Source organism: Salmo salar, chromosome 11 (genome assembly GCF_965601325.2).
Source record: "Salmo salar chromosome 11, fSalSal1, whole genome shotgun sequence".
Taxonomy (NCBI): Eukaryota; Metazoa; Chordata; class Actinopteri; order Salmoniformes; family Salmonidae; genus Salmo; species Salmo salar.
In genome coordinates, this window is record NC_138301.1 from 109921818 (window position 1) to 109929264 (window position 7447).

Here is a 7447-nt window from a genome sequence, read left to right on the forward strand (position 1 = left end):
TGGAAGACTGTTTTTTAAAAGGGTTTGTCTATTTGACATGCTGATGTGATGTGGAGATTGGACTTGGCTCTTAATTGTAATTTTTTGCCACACGTTTGGCATCATTTGACACGTTTCACCAAGGTTTCTCTTCTAAGGTGTGTAATATAACTGGAAGTATTCCTGAGAAGTCACTTTAAAATGTTTGCTCCCACTCCTGCATTTGCCATACCCTGCTTTAAGGGTCAAATGAAGGCACTGATGTACTTCTGAGTAGAGTCCTGCTCCCATGATTTTCTCTCTATACCCAGAGCACATATCAGACAAGCAGGCTGTCCTACTCTGTTCTGTCCCGAGAGCTATAGGGTCTTACAGCACTACAGTAATCCACATGTCTGTCCCCTGGCCAGTTGTGACAAGTCTTTTATATCAATGGTAGAGCTATCTGGAATAACCTTGTGCCATGGTGTAAAGCTGGACCTAGAAGACTGCCTTGTATGCTCCTTTTCTCCCCTAACCATCTTAGTTGTCACCTTTTAGTTAGACTGAACTGTCTACTAGACTTTCTCTTAGATCTGTCCTTACAGGGTGAATGACAACTAATAGGTGGAAAAGGGCATTCACAGGGTCTCCCATTGGGAAAGAATGGGAATTCTCTGCCATGTACTAATCTTACTGTGTCTATAAGGGGACAGACACAAAAGGATGAGTTCTCCAGCGCAAGGTTAGATGGTATCTAGATACATTAGACTATGGGTAATTTATGCAGTAGCAAAGTTACTTTAGTCTGGATATTGGAAGTCTGAGCCTCATGGTTGAACTCATGGGTCACTACTCAAAGTACCAGTCAAGTAGAGGAGGCTGCTGGGAGGAGCTATAGGAGGACAGGCACATTGTAATGGCTGGAATGGAACCGTATCAAACACAGGGAAACCACATGTTTGACTCCATTCCGTTCATGCCATTACAATGAGCCCATCCTATAGCTCCTCTCACCAGCCTCCTCTGCAGTCAAGGTGATTCCATTCAGGCTTAGAACCATCTTGAAACACATCTTAAGGACTTGGAACAAGCACTGTGCTAATGTAGATCTAGTGTCTTTGTTTGTCAGATCATTGGATCTAACTCCATGGCTGTCATGGGGATTGTTGAGGAGGAGCTGGCACCTTCCAGATGTTAACATGTGTCCACCCTAGGCTTAGGAAAAGCAGAGCCATTCTGATCAGGGCCCTTTTCTGGTTCTCTTCTCCTCATTCTGTGTAATATCCAAAGCAACAGGGAGTACTTTTATTACTGGGAGAAAGGAAAGCACTGGACAGACCTGGGTGTCAATATCGGGGCGGCAGCGTAGCCTAGTGGTTAGAGCGTTGGACTAGTAACCGAAAGGTTGCAAGTTTGAATCCCCGAGCTGACAAGGTACAAATCTGTCGTTCTGCCCCTGAACAAGGCAGTTAACCCACTGTTCCTAGGCCGTCCTTGAAAATAAGAATTTGTTCTTAACTGACTTGCCTAGTTAAATAAAGGTAAAATATTAAAAGGGATTTCTTAATCTCTGCCATGTACAGCATGTTTTGTATATAAATATACTTTAAAATATATATATTTCTGGTTATTTTTCATGGAATGTTGAGTCTTATGTTTACCCCTCAGAAGAGCTCTGGCTCCTGGGTGGAAGGGCACTCTTCACATTGAATCATGCAGTTTGGGGAGAATTGATTTAATACTTACTTTGCACTAATGCTGTATACTAGTACACCATCCCACATGCTTTTTACTGTTATTATTTTAGTCATTTGGGGGGATGTTTTTTTAAACTCAGTCGACATTTAAAGTTCTGTAGTTTTTAATTTTTTTGTGATTTATTTTTTTAATCTTTTTTATTTTTTTTTCTTCCCACCCCCTATTTAAATTAAAGATTTTTGTTTAATCATTTGCAAATTAAATGCTGTGAGTGCTTTCATTTACCTTTCCTCAACCTTTTGTCAGGCAATGTTATCATTCAGAACTTAGCAACGAACTGGTCTTGAACAGAAACCCAAACACATTTGATTCCAATGAGACATTGAACATTTGTTTCAGAATGATGTATTAAACAAATTGTACAGTTATCAGGTATTCTATGCTGGAAATGTTTCAGTAGCTTCTATGTGATTGCCTGCCTCAAAAAAATGGAGTGAAGTGGGAGCTAATGTCTACCTGCAGGGCACAATGAGGTAACCAATGGAATGCTTGTTCATTCTTAATACTTTATGAAACAAACGTTCAGTTCAATGAGTTTTTGTACAATGTCAATGAGTTTTAATTTTTGTAGAATGTGTACGGATGTTTGTCTTCCTTGGATTGAGGGATCAAACAAAGGAGCGTTTGATCAGAGAGGGAGTGTACCTTACCTCGTTATAACACTCTCGTCCTTCCTCTCCTGGCCAGAGCGGTGGAGCCACAGCAGCACCAGGGCCATGGACCTGGAGAATCCCAGGGGAACTGTCTGGAGCTGCAGCAAGAGCACAGCGAGTGAGCGGTACTCAGACTCCAAACACACAGCGCACCCAACGCAGTAGTTACAGTAGCTCTGATAGGTTTAATCAACATCCCAAAATCTTTATGAATGCCTTTTATGAATGCGTATGATTTGATAAGTAATTGGTAGGTAAGAGAACTGAAGAGCAGGTGGACCATGCAGGGACTCACAGCTGTATATGGACAGGCTGACGCATGTGGACTCACAGCTGTATATGGACAGGTTGACGCATGTGGACTCACAGCTGTATATGGACAGGTTGACGCATGTGGACTCACAGCTGTATATGGACAGGTTGACGCATGTGGACTCACAGCTGTATATGGACAGGTTGACGTAACAGCGTTACAGACCAGAGTTCCCAGATGAGATGTTGACTATCTGGACAGAGCCTGATAGGTCCCCTGTCAGAACAACAGAGGTTATTGGATACAACCATTGGTTTGTATTTACTACCATACAGTACTGTTTTGATTCCTAAATTAAACATGTGACGTCAAAATAGTGTGAGTGACAAACTGTCTTTTTCTGATTGCTCTGCTGTAGCCGAAACTACACTTAGACTAACTGGTCCACCAGCCGGCTCTCTCTATGCCGTAGCAGTTGAGCCTGGGAATGAGGTTCCATTAGACAGGCTCTACTGCACCTGCAGCATGTTGTTGATGTGTCTGGGGCACTAAAAGAACCGCAAGGCCCACACATATGCTCCCAATTTCCACCTTATATTGACAACGTTTTGATCCAGGCCTAACCTGAAGAAGATCCTTTGAAACGTTGTCAATGAAGATGCTAATTAGCAGCATATTCAGTGTGCTGGCCTTCCTGTTTTCAGGTATGTTTCATCAGCCCAGAACCTACTTTTTTTGTTGTTGTATTTGTTTAAGGATTAGTGTATAACCACAAATGTAAACATGGCAACTCTTTCCATCCATGTGGATGGGTAATGAGATTTCCTCTAGTTCCAATTTATTCCACTGCATCTCGGGGGTGGGGACCCCCTCAGCCACCATACAGGAGAGGGCTACACTCCCCCCAATATCAGTGGCCACAGGCGCAACGACGGGGGGTGCTGAAAGAACCAAGCACAGTAACTTACACTATATGCAGTTGGTGAAAGTAACTCCGAAATTTGAGGCATTGAACAAATGCAATGTACAGCAGGCGGAGTTAACGACTGTTAAACATATCAGCTAGAGAATGACATTGTTATCGTTGAGAAGTACATTCAGGGAGCAATACGACACAGGTATAGTTGTATTACTATGTGAACCACCTACCCTGGACATTGAGGGCCAGTTCCCCTATACTAGTGTCTCCAGTCTGTGGTGGGTTGCTCACCATGCAGCGATAGGGGCCAGCGTCTGATATGTGTGTGTTGCTGAGGATGATCTCAGCACTCCAGGGGATGCCGGCGAAACCCACCCTGCCCGTCAGGGAGGGGTTCTCAATCACCTGGCCGTGGTCCAACACTTACCTGAGCGGTAGGACAGACACAGAACCTTTCTGACACATCAGGCAGCATATTATAACTTTATCAGTATACAGTGCATTCGGGAAGTATTCAGACCCCTTGACTTTTTCCACATTTTGTTACATTACAGCCTTATTCTAAAATGGATTAACTTGTTTTTTCCCCCTCATTTACACACAATGCCCCATAACGACAAAGCAAAAACAGGTTTTTGAATTTTTTTGCCAAAATAATAAAATAAAAATACTTATCAACTGGACATAAGTATTCAGATCCTTTAGCATAGCTACTGATGGGGTTTGAAACTGACCTGTGTCTGGGACAGAGAAGGGTGCGAAGGTCCAGATGATGTTGAGTCTGGACAGGGGACTCATGGTGAAGAAGGAGCAGAGCAGGGTCACAGAGTCTCCATGACCCACCTCCAGACTGGTCTCTCAGGGTCACCCTCACTGCATCTGCACAGTGGAAGAGCATAGGGCAAAAACTCCTATCACTGGGCCAAGCAGGCACATTCCTCTACTCAAATTCCTCTCATGTGAGATATCCTATGGTTATTACAAGGTAATACATTGGCATGAATGAGACACTGCAGCACTGGGTTTTGTTGTTTAGCAGTTCAATAAAAACACAACGATAACACAACAAATACAATTTCTCGCATTTCTTTAAAAAAAATTTAAACGGTACAATTATGTGTCCAATGCACTCTCCTAACCTCTGGTCTAGCAGGCAGTCCCAGACCAGCCCGGGCCCCCCTCCCTCCCCTTCTCTCATTACTGGAATAATGCACCTCCCCCATCACTGAGGCATCCCCAGGCCCTTTGTATGTGTGGGAAACTAGTGTGGATACTGGGCACTAATTACTGTTGATAGCTTAGACCAAGCAGCCAAACACTCATTAATGACAGATGTGGGTAAAACAAGTCTTATTCACCATGTAGTGAAAACCCACTACTAATCCAATTTAAACATTTTGATTTGTCTTTAAAAAAAACTCTGCCATATCAAATGCCTGCCATCCTCAGAAGCAGGCTATAACTTCTATTTTAATTCTGATTTTTATAACAAGGAGTTAGTGCTTGTCAATTAGATACTATTTTGTTTTAAAGATTAAATTAATTTATGAACATGGTAATTTAAGCATCTTCTCTTTAACAGATTTTTGGGGGGCTATGTCATTACATAATGAGTAATGAATGGTTACACATAGTCATAAAACATTTAGCCAACTTAAGAAAAACTAATTATCCTTACACTTCTAAAAAAAGAACATAATTAGCATAGCAAATGATAATCATGCACCAGTGAAATGATAGCCTACTGAGAGGCAACAAAACATAAAATCAGGTTTGGTTTTGTATATTTTACAGTTCCATTGTTCATATTAACCCCACGGCTCAACTCACCATTCTCCAAGGGAGGAGACACCAGCCACCCTCCAGTGTAGCCCATGTCTGAGAGGAAGAAACGTTTCCTACTCTCGGTCCATCATATAAAAGCAGTGTCAGTAGCCTACCGTTCTGCTAGGTTCACATGCAGAAGCATTGACTGGGCAAACATAATTCATATGTTAAGTGTCTAATTCCCCCAACCCCTGCACGCGCTCTCTCTCTCTCTCTCTCTCTCTCTCACATACACAAACAAAAAAGTGTCATATGTCTTTTAAACTTAGTACTTACGATTAGGATTTCATATTCAGTCGAGAGAATCAACACAATCTGGTACAAGACGCCAACACATTAAACATAAGTAGACATGAACAGAAGGCTGGCCGAGGATATTAATTTCAATGCGATACAATTGAGAAAAAGTCCAATGCTTTCACAGATATTTTGCACTTGTAGATGAATGTACAAATTATGCGATAGCTAAAAATCATTTGAAATCGTTTGTCCCATGTGAAAGAGCGTGCCAGGCGGTGTTCTGTGTGTTCTATTTCTCAGAATAACAAGTTGTTCCATGTGAAAGAGCGTGCCAGGCGGTGTTCTGTGTGTTCTATTTCTCAGAATAACAAGTTGTTCCATGTGAAAGAGCGTGCCAGGCGGTGTTCTGTGTGTTCTATTTCTCAGAATAACAAGTTGTTCCATGTGAAATAGCGTGCCAGGCGGTGTTCTGTGTGTTCTATTTCTCAGAATAACAAGTTGTTCCATGTGAAAGAGCGTGCCAGGCGGTGTTCTGTGTGTTCTATTTCTCAGAATAACAAGTTGTTCCATGTGAAATAGCGTGCCAGGCGGTGTTCTGTGTGTTCTGTTTCTCAGAATAACAAGTTGTTCCATGTGAAAAGCGTGCCAGGCGGTGTTCTGTGTGTTCTATTTCTCAGAATAACAAGTTGTTCCATGTGAAATAGCGTGCCAGGCGGTGTTCTGTGTGTTCTAGTTCTCAGAATAACAAGTTGTTCCAAGCGGCGAGAATAGAGTGATAAGAGGTAGAAAGATGTGCCCAGCTGGCTACTCATCGCCCCCTTCCAACGAGAGTGGAAGCTCACATTCCATCCTATCATCAACCGGACTACATCCGACTTAGGGAGGTTGCAGGGAATGAATTCCACTGTCATAGCCTTTTAGTTTCCAGGTGAATGCTGCAGGGGATCAGGCTGTCAGTACATCTAAGGAAACCCTGAAGAATGTCAAGAAGGCCCCATACCCGGTGGTGAAGTGGGACCTAGCTAGAATTATGTCCAGCTCACAAAGACTTACCTGCACTGTTACAAGAGAAGGCAGTGAAGTATGTGAATTCCTGATCAATTCTTAACTTCACTTAAATACTTTTTAACTGTTGAAGGTTTCTATCTAGACTAATGATAACATATTCTTCTCTGATTACATGATTACATGATTACAAGCAACTAGCAACGAGCGAGAAGACCCTGAGAGCAGAGCAGCAGAAGTAGCCAGGTGTAGGGTTCAGAAAGAGGTGTCCGAGTAGCTCAACGTCAAGACACAGCACAGCACTGCCAGGGCACAGTGGCAACAACAACTACAGGTGTAACTGTATCTTAAGACCGTGGGGGGAGGGGAAGAACACTGTGCTGAACAATATTCAGCCCTCCTTTTGTGTGACTTAGGAAGGAGATGAGGGTGCATAGTGCTGAGTATCAATCTGAGCTGGCAGAGGTGATGGAGAAAGTCAACAGCAGACCACTGCTGCTCCCGCACCACTGGCAGGTCAGAGTTCAGCATAGAGTAGCAACTGCTGATATCCCTTCTTACCAGTAATCACTATTCAGCCAGAGTTAAGTACATCTAAAGTCAGGTACCTACAACTGTATAATGTCAGTGCCCGGTCTCAGGAAGTGGAGATGACATCAAAGGGTAATTGTGTTGTGTGTCCTGTGTCAGGCCTGGAGGGAGGCAGAGCGGTGTTTCTCCCTGATCCTGGAACAGGCTGGGCTGGACAAGGTTCTGCTGTGGAGCAAGGCTATGCTCCAGGAACAGAACTTACAGCTAGAGGACACACAGGAGGCCTGGGAGGATACTGAT